The sequence below is a fragment of the Chanodichthys erythropterus genome, chromosome 13 (genome assembly GCF_024489055.1).
Source record: "Chanodichthys erythropterus isolate Z2021 chromosome 13, ASM2448905v1, whole genome shotgun sequence".
NCBI lineage: Eukaryota > Metazoa > Chordata > Actinopteri > Cypriniformes > Xenocyprididae > Chanodichthys > Chanodichthys erythropterus.
The window spans coordinates 20133211-20151766 of NC_090233.1; positions in this window are offsets into that span (position 1 = coordinate 20133211).

Consider the following 18556-nt stretch of genomic DNA (forward strand, 5'->3'; position numbering starts at 1 on the left):
TTTTGGTTGAATTTGAGGTTTTCACATCCAAATGCTTCAAATAGCAATTAAACATCTAAAAGTAACTTTATTTGTATGTTTTCTGAGAGGAGTAACTTTCCTTTGTCCATGAAAAATGCCATTTTTCTCTGCTTGCTTCACCATTCCCGTTTTCCTAAGTTTGGCAAGTTTCACAGCATTCCAACTTTGTGAATATTTATAGCGAATTTTTGATGGCATGAGTCTGAACCAGAGAAACGTGATTTTCAAACTCATGCTGATGTAAACAAATTGATCTTACTCGTGCTGACTGACAGATCTGAATCGCTCGCACTCAGACAGCGCGTGATCACAATATACACATATAAACAGAATTACAGTACTTCGAAATATTGAAAAAAAAGTAAAAAAAATACTGTTTTATAAAAAAATGTTTGGAAACCTATGATTACATATTATGAAAAGATGAAGACCCTACCTTCTAACTAATTATAAGACTAAAGGGTTGGAATGGCCATCTGACTCTAATATACTTTATTATGTTTTAGTATGAACACAAGTGTTGTATGGTTGTATATTTATGTATATGTATGTATAAAGAGTTTAAGTGTATTATTATGTACTTTTATTTATTATTTGTAACTTTGTTAAAGTACATGCTATTTAAAGTTTATTTTGTAATTTATTTTTTATTTTTTATCATTATTATTACTGTTGTGGTAATTTATGTATTTTTTATTTTGTCAGAAAGGGTTATGGGGAAGAGAAAAAAAGTAACTTTAATTGTATAATTGTATGAAGCTTTCTGTTAATGCTTTGAAAAAGTTGACGAGGTGTGTGCCAAATTAGATATTATTAACAGTGGTTTTAAGGTATGGTTGCTAGGGGATTTTGTTTTGGAACCTTCAGAAAACTAACTTGATTTTTCTCAAAATTGACTTTGCTGACTTCAAGCAGGTGTAGCTCAGTCTTTTTTTTTTTTTTTTTTTTTTTGTCGGATTCCAACAAATCATTTTGAAAGTGTCTTAGTAGAGATTGTGAAAATAACAATAACTAATTTTAAAAAATTTGCTCATTGAGACTATTTTTTTTTTTTAAATGTCAGTTAAAGTTGCAATAAGTGATTTCTGATAAACACTGTTGATATGTGAAATCAACCCAAACAAACACAGTCTTCCCTTCATTGCTCCGCCCCCAAATGCACAAACACGCAATGAAAGAGTTGATGTCTCTTTATTCAAAGCGAAGCAAAAAATAAAACAAAGATGATAAACAAACCACAAGGAACAACAAAAAATGAACATACAGTACACAAGAGTTTATACAAGGAAGAGTTGGCTTGTTAGTCACCAGCAGCACAGACAAACAATGACACTCAAAACTTATCTTAGTTCTGTGAAACAGCAAAATCAATGTTCCTCACATATGGAGCAGAAACAACACAACCTCTGCGTCCACTTTCAGGCTTTCCTGCTCAGTTCTCTCCAGCGCTGGAAAGCTTTACCAATATTAATGCGGGTTCTAAAGCTCTTGCCTGATCATAACCCTTCTTTTTCCAGTAATATTCCTCTAACTTTTTCCTCTTTTGTAATGTCTCTCAGCCATCTCTCTTTCTACAGTCTTTCTTCAAATCTCCCTCTTGTTCACTCTCTCTCCTCCTCCATCATGAGTGGACACACCCCCTACTGCTGATTGGCTACAAGAGTGTTGTGGTGCTCGGTCCGATCCAATAACATGCAATAACATTTCTCAGAAACCACTTACTGCACCTTTGTAACAATTCGGGACTCAGGCAGAGATCCATTTGCAAGCTTTTATTTAAAGTGAGCATAGTCGTACAGGCTGGGCCGAACAGGGGCAAACAGGAACAGCAAGGGACAGGCAGAGTTGTAGTCAGTAAACAGGCAAAGATCAGGACAGGCAGATATCACTCACAGGTCGGTATACAAAGCACAAGTCAGGACAGGCAGCAACGGGTCAATAACGGGTAACAGGCAGGAACGATAACAAAAAAACAGACAAGATATGAACACTCAGAATTGTAACAGGTGTTAGCAAAACTTCACAGTGAAGTGGTGTGTGTGTGAAAGTCCTTTATAGTCCTGGTAATGAGCTGCAGCTGGGTGTGGTGATTAATGATTAGTGAGAACATGTGACTGGCAGGGAGGATTGTGGGAAATGAAGTCCGGGAACTGGCAGGAACAGACGGTGATCATGACAACCTTTAACATTGAGTAACTATATTAGTTAACACGAACGATGAACAATACTTCTACAGCATTTATTAATCTTAGTCAATGGTAATTTCAACATTTACTAATATTTTTTTTAAATCTAAAGTTGTACTTGTTAATGAACTAACATGAACAAACGATGAACAATTAAGCTTTTTAACTAACATTAAGAAAGATTCATAAATACTTTTAAAATACATTGCTCATTGATCATATTTCTCATAAATTAAAAAGTATTTTTACATTTTTATAAGCCCTCAAAAAAGGGGGCACAGGTAAAACATCCACTATATGATAATGAAATATTAGTAATAATTGTGTTGCTTAGAAAACATTTGATTTTGTCAGAATACAGGGCTAATTTTGAATGGCTGTCAATTAAGAAAGATGCATTTTAGAACCAGTTATGGCATCTACTAGCAAGAACTAATTTCATCAAGCTAAACCTTGATCCACTGACCAAAATCACAATTTCAATGGCAAAGAACAATTTGTCCTTGTATTAAAAAAGTAACTGAACACTATTTTTGTGGAACGTGCCACCTAGTTTATGTGAGCTGTATTTTGTTTTTCAAAGACAGAAAGGCATCAACTTTGATGTTCAAATTAAAACAGGAGTACGAAACTATCTGCAACTAAATAGTATTAACTGAGCACATGGACAGCAAAGACTTTCAAATATTCACATAATTCCTATATTCAGCTGCGTTTATCAAGCGGCTGCCAAGGCTGCTTGTGTGAATGTGAGACATGATATGCATGTATAATTGATTTATCTGGCCTTGTTTGTACCAAATGAAAATTATGTTTCATTGCATTCAAATTAAATATGTGTAATCGGAGCCCATGTTTCATACTGCAGGAATGAAACTTCATATATGCCACGAATTAATGAATAATCAGATCAGATTTCTTTACTATCTCCCATTTCTCTCCCCAAATACATTTTACAAGAAAACACATTTCAGTCTTTCTTCTGCAAAATTTCACGTTTAATTCAATGTTGACATGTTTATGGAAGCTTGTTTTTGTCACTAAATAAAAAATGTGACATCTAACAATTCTAACATTTTTTTCCTCACAATTGTAAGTTTACATCTCACAATTCTGACTTCTTTTCTCAGAATTGCAATAAATTCGCAATTGCGAGTTATAATGTCAGAATTGTGAGATATAAATTCACAATTGCGAAAAAAAGTCTAGAATTGAGAGTTATGAACTCACAATTGCTAGATATAAACTTCTAGATTTAAACTTTTTTAAACTCACAATTCTGACTTAACTCGCAATTGTGTGTTATAAAGTCAGAATTGCAAGATATGATCTCAGAATTGCGACTTTATAACGCAACTGTGACTATATCACACAATTCTGAGAAAAAAAGTCAGAATTGTGAGATAAAAAGTCACAATTTTTATGTTTTTTTGCTTCCAAAGAAATTTACTAGCAATTTCTAAGTGAAAATTGTTTTTACACCAATTTTTTTTTTTTTTTTTTCAGTGTAGCAGAGACTATGGAAAGAAAGTGTTCACTTTATTCAAAAATATCCTTTGTAAATAAAGCATTTTTTTCTTCTCATCCCTATTAGCCAATCAGTCCTCTTTCTCACTGCCCCTACACATAAAAGAGGACAAATATATATATATAAAAAAAAAAATGCTACTCTTCGTGCTAAAATGCTGGAGCTTGATGCTGCATGAAAACATAAAACAGGCTTTGGACACATCGGATAGGCTACAGCACATGACAGTTGCAAAACACGGCTACTGTAGCATCAGTGGATAAGGACACATATGAAACTCCAGTAAACACAGTGGAGGGTGACTAACACACATGATAGTGCAAGTGTGTTTTTTACCCATGTTCCCGAGTCTTTATCTTATGAATCTCCAATGAAAAGCAGCCTTGTGCGTGACCCATGAGGCTGAGGTGTGGATTTAGAGAGGCAACCTGGTCTTTGACAGTGAGCTGCAGCATCGACCGCGGTAGAGGGGAGAGCAAGGGGACGACGGTCAATACACCCAGACCCAATTAAAGCAGACTCTGTATGTAGTCAATGCTGTAATTGCAGTGCCTTTCAGAAGTCATTTGATACTGTTAACCAAACATACATGAAATGCACTTCTCACATGACAGTATGCAGGCAGAGGTTTTTTTGAGGGATGCACTGCAGCAGAGCAAAATGACCCACAGCAGACCTCAGTATAGCCCAATGTGGTGCTTTGAAATCTTACACTTACTTGCTTTTATTTGTTTTTGGGAGATGAAACTATTTGTCACACTAATTGTCTAGAATGTAGTACTCACGACCCTGGAAAGTTGCACTAAAAAATAATAATAATAATAATTTGCAAAAATCATTACCTTTTACCTTGTACCTTTTAGAGCTGCAAGATTAATCAGTAAAAGATCGAGATCTCATTTCAAACACCCACACAATCTCATTCCTAAATGAAACAATTCATTTGTGTCCATTAAATATTTCACAAAACCACACCGAATCTGCATTGGTGGTGCCGCTGACCCTAACCAATCTTTTCAGCCACACAGTATTGTCATTTCTGTATTAGAAATATTCATATTATCACAGAAATACTGAGATAAAAGTTTACAGTTCGGAGATAAACACATGAGATTCGTTCAAAAACTATGATGCATCCAGTAATGAAACACAATTTATGAGTGAGTCATTGAATCATTCACTCAAACCTTTTTTTTTTTTTTTTTAATAATTCGTTCAGATTAATTAATAGACTTTTTAGGGGGGCACATTTTGGGGGCCTAAACTATTTTTTTATTTGTATTTTTATTTTATATATATATAATAATCAACACTCAATTAACAAATTGTATGTAAGCTGCACATAAAGCAGTTTTTGCAAATAACGTCTAAATCTAATTATTATAAAATTTGTTTTTACTCCAATTTGTCACAGTGCCTGTCATTTTCATGACAGATTTATTTAAACATACATTAAATAATCAAGACATCACTAACAGATTAAGTAAAATATAATGAATAACTAGGCTAATACAGTGTATATATTAAGCAAAACAGTTCATTTCTCTGGCGAACTAACAAGCTGTGGACACTGAAAGGCTTTTTGGTAAAAGCTTCGTGACATTGTTTATAGGCTGTTTCACTGATGTCTTTACGCGGTTGAAACACTGATTGAGGGATTACACGAGATACGTTTTAGTAAGTTGTACTGTATCTTTCAACATACCTTCAGATGTTCATTCATGTTTATTCTGTAACTAGTATTAAACAGGAAGAGATTATCGTGTTCACTCGTGCTCGCTCTGCCGCTTGAACTGAAGTGCCAATATACAGAGATCTGTCACACCACATCAAAGAGCGTCAAAACGGCATTTATTGTTTGAATTTCATAATAAAATGGACAGAATTTGAAAGATGACACTTTGTTTCTTATCAAAAGTAACAAGATGCGGAGCTTATTGCGATTACTGGTGGCTAATGGTGGTAAGGCACCAGTAATCGCAATTATATTGCACACACTTATATTGATATCGTTATAATTATCTTATTTTTGATATGAATGATTTTAGTTTTTTTTTTTTTTTTTTCATCCTTTTGAAAGAAGTTATGCTGGTGAGGCTGCTTTTATTTGATCAAAAATACAGTAAAATTGTAATTGTGAAATTGGGTTGCTTAACCCAGGGTTAAAAAGATGGTAACCCAGGATAAAGTGTAGTGTGTGTTTTAGAAGTTTAGAAACTGTAAAAGTTTGTAGTACACTTATGTCTCTCTCTCTCTCTCTAGTGTCTCATTTGTCTGTATCTCTCATCTCTACTTACCTTGAACGTGGAAAAGGTCACCTCACTCCTCTGAGCGTGTTGTGGGCCACGATCACAGGAAATTAATGGTTTGTGCCAGCAATTGCCGCCGCTCCCTCCCCGGCGTAATATTTTTGGTTTACTTAAAGGACACGTTTATTGAAGGAATATATAAATATGGATTCCTGACAGGCACTTAGTTTGATACATTTGTATACCAGGCCCTTTTTTTTTTTGGCTTCATTGCTCAAGTAAAGTATTTCATAGTCAACACATATATAATAGACAAAGACCGTCAGCTTTCAGCATGGTAAGAGTGCCTTGTGATCTGCTGGGTGCAGTTCTGAGCGCTGAATGATGTTCTTTTGCTCAGAATGGGAGATGCTGAGGGAAATCATTGGTGCATCCGTGGCTGTATGAACTCATACAACTGTCGGATTATGGTTGAAATGATTTGCCCAGCCACACCAGTCCTAGTGAAAATAATCCACTCAGCATGTCCTTCCAATGACCTGAACAACATGTAATAATTCACACATTACAGCAGTCATAATGTGGTCAAACTTATTGTTACTGAACATTAGTCTTCATTTCTTTAAACGGAAGTGTCAAACTCATTGTGGAAAATAAATTCTAGCCCTACAGTATGTTCTCTGTCCTGACGACCATCCTTTTGCATTTTAGCCCATGCTAGCTCATGATTCATTACCATCTGCTCAATATGGCCTTGACTGTCCGATTGTTACATTAGAACCCCACAGTCACCTCAACTGGCTCTATTAATCAAACTGACCTGCTCTGGAGCCCCTTAAACATTTATAATTTGTGCTTTAGTGCAGCTAAAAAGACAATCTGGTTACAAGCTGTTGCAGAGAAAAGACTATAAACATTGTTAGTTTGAAAGTACATTGGAAATGCCACAATTTGACATTTTATTTGACGCCACGCATTCAAAATGGTCATTATTTACTTGGAACCTGATGTGTCTGTACATGTTCTATCAAATATTTAAGGTATAAAAAAACTAATTTTGCCTCACTAAGATTATTGTGATGGTTTTTAACACCTTTTAGGACTCCCTCAGATTTTCAGATGTGTTATTTTTATGCCGTACACTTGACAGACTTCAAACCAAGAAGCAGAGAATGCCCTCTGAAGTGCCGAACACTAGTATCTGCCCTTGCTGAGTGCTATTCTTACAAATGTAATGCGGCCAGAATAGCTCTAATGAATTGACCAAATAATTCACAACATGACACAAAACACTGCTGTGTTCTCTACCTAATTCTCATCTAAATGTCCCTGACATTTCTATCCAACCACTTGGATGTACTGTTTACCACATCGACAGCACAATTTTAGCTCCAGCGAAGCCAAATGAATTGAAGTGTTGTTGATCAGTAAATTATGGCTCTCTGATGTCTGATGCTGTTTATCTGACATGGAGAACCTGATGATTCAATCTTGCCAGTTCTGCTGAGGAAGATTTCTGTTTTCAGCTTTCGTTTTCTTTAATATGCAATTTAAAAGCTGTACCCACCATTTACTGGTCTATACTACAGTATACTGTTTTCAATTTATCACATATGGCTACAGGTGATATAATGGTTATTCACAATATATTCGTTTTTTGTCCACATATATAGTCACAGAATTCCTAAGTATGCATTTTTCATGTAATAAAAGGCATATATATGTAGCTGAATATCAGCATTTGGTACTATGTGTTGTTCTCTCAATGCATTTAAATAAAAATGATTACCGTTTTGGGTCAGTAAGATTTTCTTTTTGAAAGAAATTAAGGTAACACTTTATTTTATGGTGTCTTAACTAGTTGCTTATTAGCATTCATTACTAGAATATTTTGGTTGTGTAACGGGTGGGAAGGGACAATGGAGTTGGAAATCCAAATGCAGGCTTTAATAAATCAGGAAGAGCGTTGTCGTACAGGCAGAGGGTCAAACACCAGCAAACAGATACAAGAGAGCAAGGCAAAAGAGTAATCCAAAACACAGGCAGAGGTCAAGACAGGCAGCAAATGATCATCATACAAGGAATCAGTCAAGGGTCAAAAACAAATGCAAGGAAAGGCAAGGCAAGGAACAAGGAGCAAGGAGCAAGGAACACGGAGACAAGGTTGAAAACAAGGCTAAACAATACTCAGCCATGTGTGTGTGTCTGAGTGCAGCTTATAAAGTGTCACTGATGGGAAACAGGTGTGAGTGAGTGATTGGTTCCTAGATGGGGAATTGAGGGAAACAGAGTCCATATGATGACAACAGAACATGTACCCAGGGCACAGAGAAGAGACAAAGGGTCATAATCCAGGTAGGCAGTCCAAACAAACAACAGGGCAAGAACATACAGGCAAGAACAGGGAAATCCAGGAAACAGTCAAAGATCAAAACTAGGAATCATGGGAACAAAACAAAGAACTCTCAGAATAGCAGACATTACAAACAACAATACTTTGCAGGGAATAGATGAATCAACCAGGCTTATATAGACAGAGTGAACAGACAAACAGGCTTAACAAGGGGGCATGGTCCAATGAGTGTCCATGGCAAATAACAGGTGAGCAGAGTGGCAGGGAAACATGAGGTGCACAAACAGTGGAAACACAGGGAACACAGACAGGGATCATGACAGGCTGTTTATTAGTACTCATTAAGCACATATTAATGCCTTATTGTACATTCTTAATCCTACCCCATACCTAAACTTAACAAATACCTTACTAACTATTAATAAGCAGTAAATTAGGAGTTTATTGAGGGAAAAGTCATAAGTTCACTTCCAAAGGAAAATTAGCCCAAACTTTACTCACTCTCAAACCACCCTAGGTGTATATGACTTTCTTCTTTCTGATGAACACAATCGGAGAAATATTAATTAATATCCTGATACATCCGAGCATTATAATGGCAGTGAGCGGGATCAACAAGAAGAAAGTCATATACATCTAGGATGGCTTGAGGGTGAGTAAAGCTTGGGCTAATTTTCATTTGGAAATCATGTGACACTGAAGACTGAAGTAATGATGCTGAAAATTCAGCTTTGCATCACAGGAATAAATTACACAGGAAAATATATTAAAAACAGTTATTTTAAATTGTAATATTTTTTTCATGATTTTACTGTTTTTAGTGTGCATTGATCAAGTAAATGCAGCCTTAAGAGACTTAAAGAAAACATTCAGCTGAAAATGAGTCAATATAGCCTTTAAAAAAAACAACAACAAAAAAAATGTTTTAAACCATTTCCCCATTGCAAAGGCCTATAACCATCTGCAACAAATATATACAACAAAGAACAAATAAACTGAAAATCTAAAGTAAAGTATAAGGACACTAAGCAGCATTTTAAAGGTGCCCTAGAATGCTTTTTCACAAGATGTGTCTGTGAAGTTTCAGCTCAAAATACCCCATGGATTTTTTAATTCAATTTTTTAACTGCCTATTTTGGGGCATCATTAAATATGCGCCAATTCATCGTGCTTCCCCTTTAAATGCTCGCGCTCCCCGCCCCCATGCTCGCGACTCTATAATACATTGCATAAACAAAGTTCACACAGCTAATATAACCCTCAAAATGGATCTTTACAAAGTGTTCGTCATGCAGCATACCCGATTAGTATGTTGTTTGCAAATGATGTTTGCATTTGATTCTGAATGAGTTTGAGGCAGTGCTTACACACTGTTGGAGAGATTTATAAAGAATGAAGTTGTGTTTATAAATTATACAGACTGCAAGTGTTTAAAACTGAAAATAACAACATGACTCTTGTCTCCGTGAATACAGTAAGAAACAATAGTAACTTTAACCACATTTAACAGTACATTAGCAAACATTTAGAAAGACAATTTACAAATATCACTAAAAATATCATGTAATCATGAATCATGTCAGTTATTATCGCTCCATCTGCCATTGTTCGCTGTTGTCCTTGCTTGCTTACCTAGTCTGATGATTCAGCTGTGCACAGATCCAGACATTAATACTGGCTTGTCTAATGCTTTGATCATGAGCTGGTATATGCAAAAGTTGGGGGCGTAAATATTTATGATCCCGACTGTTACGTAACAGTCGGTGTTATGTTGAGATTCACCTGTTTTTCGGAGGTCTTTTAAACAAATGAGATTTACATAAGAAGGAGGAAACAACGGTGTTTGAGACTCACTGTATGTCTTTTCCATGTACTGAACTCTTGTTACTCAACTATGTCAAAGTAAATTCATTTTTCAATTCTATGGCACCTTTAACAGATCACTAAATACTACTAATGAGATTAAAAATTAAGATGTTTATTAATGAGCATCATTTGACTATATTGATTTTAGAAAAGTTCCTGCATTGCATCAGTTAGGACACGCTTGCCTCTTACATAAAATTATTAGCAATAGGTTGCCTAAACAAAGCCATGGAGGAACAGAGGAAGATGGGTTTTCTGGCATAGGCTGCTTTTTTATTTATTGGGTTCATTGATTTACTCATTGACCTACTCATGCAACCCTTCTAGCAGAATGGAAAAAAGTAATAAACTTTTAATAAAAATGTATTTGTAAGCACAAATAGACTTTTAAAATACACTTTTAAAAGGACTACATTATAAAGGATTGGGTTGTGATGGAAGGTGAAGAGGTTGTTGACGTGTGTATACGTGTGCGCGCTAATGTTGATGTTACTCTTCAACATTTAATCCTCCAGTACTGTGGAAATCTCACAGGCTCCATTCATCACTAGACTCAGATTTTCTCCTTTTCAACTTTTTTTTTAGGCGTATGAATGCAGTGTTCTGTCATTAATCTTTCAATGCGTGTAAGAATAGCCTTCCCGTGCCCATCAGAAAATGCATAGTTCATGGTCGAGCTATTTTATGGGTCAGTGTTAATGGAACCGCTGACAGAACCGCATACAGATCCGTGAGTCATACGAGCACTCTGAACAAACATGTTTACGTCTTCGTTGCCGCTTTTATTTAACGCTAATTCTGGCGTTCGTGCTCAGGATTTGATTTCACACGGGGAGCGTGTCGCACACTGAGGGTCTGCGTAATTGAAATGCGATTGTTTCCATTCTCACTTAAATCTCAGGAGAGTTCAGAACGTTTTACCGCGTCATGTTGTAAAGCTTGCTCTGCATGTCACCCGGTTTCACGGCTCTGAATATAATCAATGCTAATGTGACTACCGATGTGGCTTGCAGGCATTCTGCTGTGAGTCACAGAGGACAGGAAAAAAAAAATAATAAAAAAAAAAAAAAACCATGCCTGTTCACGCAGGGTTTTGGTTGCCATTCACAATAGCATCTAACAGGCATTTGGGCTCCTTTGAAAATAAAGCAGCCTTGTGGCAATAGTGCTGTTTTGTAGCCCTATGTCTAGCCTATATTTCAATATACAGAGTAGCTACAGTTAATTCTGATAAATTGGGTCACTTTTTGATGTCAAAACGTGGCTCAATTTGCCTGATTTCATCCTATACATAATATTTTCTTTGGCAGAATTGTACAGGTTTATTCTTACTCAGGACTGAAAATGATCATATATAGATAGAATTTAGACCTCACTGCACATTTAAAAACGATGAACTTCCTGCTTTTTGTTTCCCATTGTGACTTGTGTTCCATGAGGCATCCCCATTAATTCTGCCCAAGAGTGTGTTGGTTACTTTGGAGGGCTTTTTTTCACATATAATTTAGTTTAAAAGAGAGACCACACTGGATCAATAGAGGCTGAGTCAATGATGGATGGTACACCATTTATTAATTTCACCTCAGGACAAATTAAAACCCTGGGTCTCTTTAACGTTCAGCATATGAGCAGAAATAGCTGCCTGGATTTTTACTTTACATAATCTCACATTTCTTTTGTAGGTTGGATCAAAATGTATGTCATGAACAGCTTTCTTTTTAATTTATATTTAAAGTGCCCTATGCTATTTTAATGGTTCCTTATGTTGTTTAGGAGATCTCTTACAATAGGTTTACATTCATCCAAGGTAAAAAAATAAATAAAAAAATCTCATTATATACATTGCAGCATCACTTCTTTTCTCACAGTTTCTGAAATGGTTCCATTAATGATTACGCCCCTCCTTTCCAAGTGCCTACTCTGCTCTGATTGGTCAGATGACCCAGTCTGTTGTGATTGGTCTACCACTTACAGTGTGTGTCAGAAACTAAACACCTATTGCCATACCTGAATTTCAGCTCCAGAGGCAGTGTTGGGGAAAGTTACTTTTAAAAGTAATGCATTACAATATTGCTAAGTACAGTAGCTAATTACGTTACTTAGTTACTTTTTTATACAAACCCGATTCCAAAATAGTTGGGACACTGTACAAATTGTGAATAAAAAAGAAATGCAATAATTTACAAATCTCATACACTTATATTTTATTCACAATAGAATATAGATAACATATCAAATGTTAAAAGTGAGACATTTTGAAATGTCATGCCAAATATTGGCTCATTTTGGATTTCATGAGAGCTACACATTGCAAAAAAGTTGGGACAGGTAGCAAGAAGAAGCAGGAAAAGTTAAATGTACATATAGGAACAGCTGGATGACCAATTTGCAACTTATTACGTCAACTGGCAACATGATTGGGTATAAAAAGAGCAGGACAACCCAACCCAAGGACAACCCAAGTTGTTATCAGCGCTCAGTTCAGAAGCCTGCATCTCTGATGGTATGGGGTTGCATGAGTACGTGTGGCATGGGCAGCTTACACATCTGGAAAGGCACCATCAATGCTGAAAGGTATATCCAAGTTCTAGAACAACATATGCTCCCATCCAGACGTCATGTCATCTCTTTCAGGGAAGACTTTGCATTTTCCAACATGACAATGCCAGACCACATACTGCATCAATTACAACATCATGGCTGCGTAGAAGAAGGATCCGGGTACAGAAATGGCCAGCCAGCAGTCCAGATCTTTTACCAATAGAAAACATTTGGTACATCATAAAGAGGAAGATGCGACAAAGAAGACCTAAGACAGTTGAGGAACTAGAAGCCTGTATTAGACAAGAATGGGACAACATTCCTATTCCTAAACTTGAGCAACTTGTCTCCTCAGTCCCCAGACGTTTGCAGACTGTTATAAAAAGAAGAGGGGATGCCACACAGTGGTAAACAAGGCCTTGTCCCAACTATTTTTGAGATGTGTTGATGCCATGAAATGTAAAATCAACTTATTTTTCCCTTAAAATGATAAATTTTCTCAGTTTAAACATTTGATATGTCATCTATGTTGTATTCTGAATAAAATATTGAAATTTGAAACTTCCTCATCAATTACAATTTGTACAGTGTCCCAACTTTTTTGGAATCGGGTTTGTACTTTTGCAATACCTTTTCTCACCTGGGCTGGGGTTGCTTGTTTGTTTTTTAATAACAAAAAAAGTTCTATTTTTGGCAAATGTTAAGGGCCTTTCACACCAAAAGTGAAATGAATAAACCATAGGCTTATATATAGAGGGTGCAGCTCAAACAAACCTTTCAGCTGTGCTGCCTTTCTGGATTAAAGAAGAACAGGATACAGGAGAAGGAGGTTCAAACTCTTATTTTTAAATCTAATCTAAAGTAGATTTTGCTTATTAGTATGGTTGAATTAGATCATTGAAGGCCAGCAACAAAGACATAAAGTGAAGTTAAATGCAAAGTATATTTGTGTAATTTATAATAGTTAATTATTACAGGTTTGTGTAAAATTCTGAGTTTGCATTTCGCTGTTTTTATTAATTTTGAAGAATACTGTATGTTTTCATGCAAGTGAGATGAGTAAATGCATGTTCACATTTAGTCTAGAACTACAATAACCATCATGTTTAAACACACAACACCTCTCTACTTAATAATAATAAATAATTCATTTATTTATTGTCATTGTTAAATACAACGAGATTACATTAGAGCTTCAATCGATTTCATGAAGTGCAAAAGATAAACAATAGCACAGTATATAAGCAGGACCATACAACATGTAACAGACAAGGAATGTAATATTTAAGATAGATAAACAATAGTAACCAGAAAAATGTGTATAGTTGTGTGTGCTGCAGCAATGCAAAGTCCAGTTTTCAGTTATTGCAGTTATTGGAAAATGGTGCATGATAAATACAAATTAAGTGAGTGAAAGGGGGAGAGGGGAACTGCTGTTTATTCAGCAGTCTGACAGCCTGGGGATAGAAACTGGGGATACTTAACCTATTTCTCACAACATGGGGAGAGGAGAACTGTCAGTCATGTGAAAAAGTAACTTGTGATACTTTACTCGTTACTTGAAAAAGTAATCTGATTACGTAACTCAAGGTACTTGTAATGCGTTACCCCCAACACTGTTCAAAGGCTTCCTCAGCACTTGATACGCAGTGATACAAACGATGGCGTCGGTTTTACTGTATCAATTCGAGCCCTAGTCCCCATTCTTTGGAAGTGCGGGCAAAGTGGATTTGCTTTTGCAGCACAGAAAACAGTGTCTTCTTAACACAAACCAAACTCATTCAGGCCTCAGTTACAACTACAGTGCTTGAAGGCTGGTCATTGATGTTGTTCGTGGACAGCCAATGAATACTGTGGCCCTGTTCCAAATGACACACTTCATGTGCAGGTCTTGTGAACTTCAGGCCCGTGTATACTTCATTTTCCACTTTCCGTCTTTCGGAGTAATTTTTTTTTTGGCCATGATTGGGGGAAAGATGTGTTCGGCACATGTGCACCATCTAGTGGACTTTGTTTTCAAGTGCTCATGTCACTCGCACACGTGCTGTTGTACACAAACCATCCATGCAGACAAAAAAATTGGGCTGCACATGGACGTCCTCGGACCCTCCTGATGTCGAAAATTACATCATGAGGACTGTCACGAAGCACACATTCAAAGTATGTTTGGGCTTTACAATGGCCATCACATGCATGTGTTTATTAAGCCCATAAGACTGTACGGTGTCCCATTTTTCATTTTATGTTTCAGAAGGGTTCTCGCAAGTGCCCCCTTTGCGGCCGATAAGTGCCCTTGATTTGCACTTATGCCGAGCCATGCGAGCTCCGCAGCAGACTTTTACCCGACAGTCAAAGAGGCATTACGTCACAAAAGTGTGCACTCAGAGGACGATCACGAGGGTTTAGGGTTCCATTTGGGAAAGGGCCCATACAGGATAGAATTATGCAAATTTGTTACAAACCTATGTATGTTTGTGCAGAAAGTAAGACATGAATTACTGACGACTCACTTCAGGCAGTTCAATAACTTTGTCTTGCACTTTGATCTTTGAAACTTTGCAGACATTTTACATTCACAAACAGCTATTACACAATACATGAAAGGTAATATGTGAAAAAGCATTATAGGGGAATTTTACTTTTGCTATTTTTGCCAACCTGGGGAGAGCTGGAGAAACTTAACTTCAGCCATGAATCAAAAATGATTATGGCCTCCTTACTAAGTATTATGAAGGGGGATCGAGCGGAAATCTTTATTGGTGATTTTCAGTCTCTTTTTAATGATAGGCTTTACGCATCTGTCAATCATCCCCACTTGCTATTTGGGGGAAGAACCTAGCGCTATGATTGGTCAAACTCTTCTTCTTTTGCTGTTGCTTGATTTGAGGACTGCGCATGCACAGAGGCGTCACCAGGTTTTTGCGTAGTTTAGAGTGACAAATCGTACCAGCGTACTTTGAAGTCAAAATGCGTATCCGCTACGCAAATTGCATACAGGTTGGCAGGTCTGCTTATTGATAGAATGGTGGACCACTTTACCTTCTGCCTTGTCAGTCCCCTCACCTCAAAATCTACCTCCTCAAAAACGGTAGCGTTAGTTAATAATTTTTCACCGGAGCTTTAGCTAGCTGACTAACGTTGCGTTCTCTCCTGCTGTGTTCAATGACTCAATTCATCAAGCTGTAGCTAACGTTAGCTAAGTCTATGTCAACAGAGCTCCTTTGTAACTTAACTTAGATATACCACAAAATATTACGATTCAGAAATCATGTTCATGAATGAGCTAATGTATTAAAGTTTTATTAATGTTAATGTGGTATAAATCAGTGTGGGCCGAGAGCTGCGGGTGTCCAGCAGAGCTTTTTTATGCTTATGCTGCATTCGGCCGCTTCAGCTCTTTTCGCTGCATATGTGGGGTGACACAGCTCTGTTTTACATGGTTAAAACAATCATACTAAACACATTTGAGTGTGTTGAAAATTAACGTTACTCTGTGCATTTTCTCGGTGGCTCCGATGAGAGACGTGTTGCACTTTTCAATAATCTGGATCAAAATTGTAATGTCTTATTAATAAAAGCTGGAGGACTTGTGTTGCTAAATGACATGTGATTAATTTAAAAATATATTGTAGGATAGAGAAATCTCTCTCTGATTATGCTATCTTACAACACTTGACAAAATGGTGTCTCTGAGGCAAGGTAAAAACACAGTACTCGCGGTAAATCAAGAAAACAAGTGATTCAAAAAATAAGACTAACCGTGTTGAGCTATATAACAATGATTATTTTTCTGTTGATAAATGTATCCAAACAGTTGCTCACCTGTCTAATAAAACGCATAATATATTAAAGTGTCTTTGTCTTACCTGCAATGAGCTAATTTATTTCTGAATTCATATTAGTGATTCAGCATTCACTACTGTTAAATCATGAACAATAAAACCAGAAATGTGTTAGAAATGAATGAAATGTCAATTTGTATGTTAAGTTGACTTTAAAAATAACAGTATTTACAGTAGCCACACACTCATGTTTCAGAGACAAAGGGGAAAAACCCATGTGGCACCAAATAAGAAGCAATGACCTACTGGTTTGCTTTTGAGTATTGATTATTTTGCAAAGCGAGAGAGAGAGGGAGACAGACAGACAGAGACAGACCGGGAGACAGGGACAGAGCTGATGGATGCTGAGGTGTGTAAGTAGGGTAGGTCAAACTTGATGCCGAGGACATGTCCAACTTTCCCCAGCCCTGCCGCTCAGATGAACTCATTAGAAGTTAATTAATCACATGCATCGATCCATTGTCACTTTCCACTGCGGCTGCCTAAGAGAGAGACGGGCTCAGGTTCTGCAGAAAAAGCTCTCTGTGTCAACATTCACATCCTCTAGGAGCGGTTTCTGCTGAGGCGTCAAATCCACACTAGAAATATGAGCAGGTTATTGGCTTAACAGGTTGGAATATGTCCTCTTTATACTTACGGTCGCTATAAATCCATCTTCATGTGTGCAGGAAATATAAACAGTTATACTCCACCTCCTCCAGTTGAAAAGCTTACATGGTTCGGCTGAAGTGTATAACTGTGGCTGTCTTTTATGATTACAGGTCGATCTGAACATTGTGCAGTTTAATTAACCAATGTTGCTGAAATGAAGACTGAAGAAATGTTTGATGTTGCTTAACCTTGAACATTTCATTTTTCTTTGTGAATTGTCGGATAATAAATAAAAAAAAGTGCCCCTATTATTTTTAAAGGTTCATAATTTTGTTTTGGAGGACTCCTATAATAGGTTTAATTGCATCCAAGGTCAAAAAACACTTCAATAGACATTGCACACCACCTAATTTCTCAAAGAGTCAGAAAACAGTTCGCTCCAAGATTTCTGAGAGCCTACTCTGCTCTAATTGGTCAGATGGCCCAGTCTGTTGTGATTGGTCTACTGATTGAGCGCATGTCAGAAACGAAACATACGTTACCACATTTGAATCTCAGCAGAATATGCCAGCTCTCGAATCACTCTCATGGTACTTTGATGGCATACGTAACAGTCAAAGTAGACAAAAATCCTAACCGGTATGCACTATAAGTCAGATGAGTAGTAAGTTGAACAAACCTAATAACTGTTTTCAACTTCCCCAAACATACCCCTTTGTCTCTCATTGGTTGTTAGCAGATAGTCCTGCCCTAAACTCACCCCATTGGTTGAGACAGTGCTGTGTATCAGCTGGTTGGGATCAAGGAGGTTTATAATGCCAGGAGTGAGAGCCATCTGTTAGCATTCCAGTTCATCTCGATGCTGTCCTGACCTCTGACCTCCTGGTTGGGATGTTCAAATGAACAGAGTAGAGTTTTGTTAGAGTCATAGAACAACATATTGTTTTAGTGCAAATTTTGGGATAAAAATATAAAAAGCTAATTCAAAATATTAATAAAACTATTTTAAAAACTAAAATATCACTGCTTTTCCTTTGCCTATAAAATATCATCAGACGAATATCATCGCACAGCATCTCAAATTTCCTTTTGTGATTCTGAAATGCCGAAGCTGGAAACTTTTTCAGGAGGATATATATGAATGATTTACTCAAAGTTGTCTGCATATTCAGCTAGAGAAGGAAAGTGTTTTAACATTGGGGGAAAAAAATGTCACACTTCAGCTTTAAATGCTCGAAATGTGCTGACTTAAGGCTCAAGTATAGGTTTTTAAGAAATAGGCCAGTATTCATACCTCCGGAGTGTTCTGTAACATTTGTGAAAAGTGTGTTTTATTTTAGTAGCAGTGGAATTGGAGTTGCAACACGGGTGTCAAATAT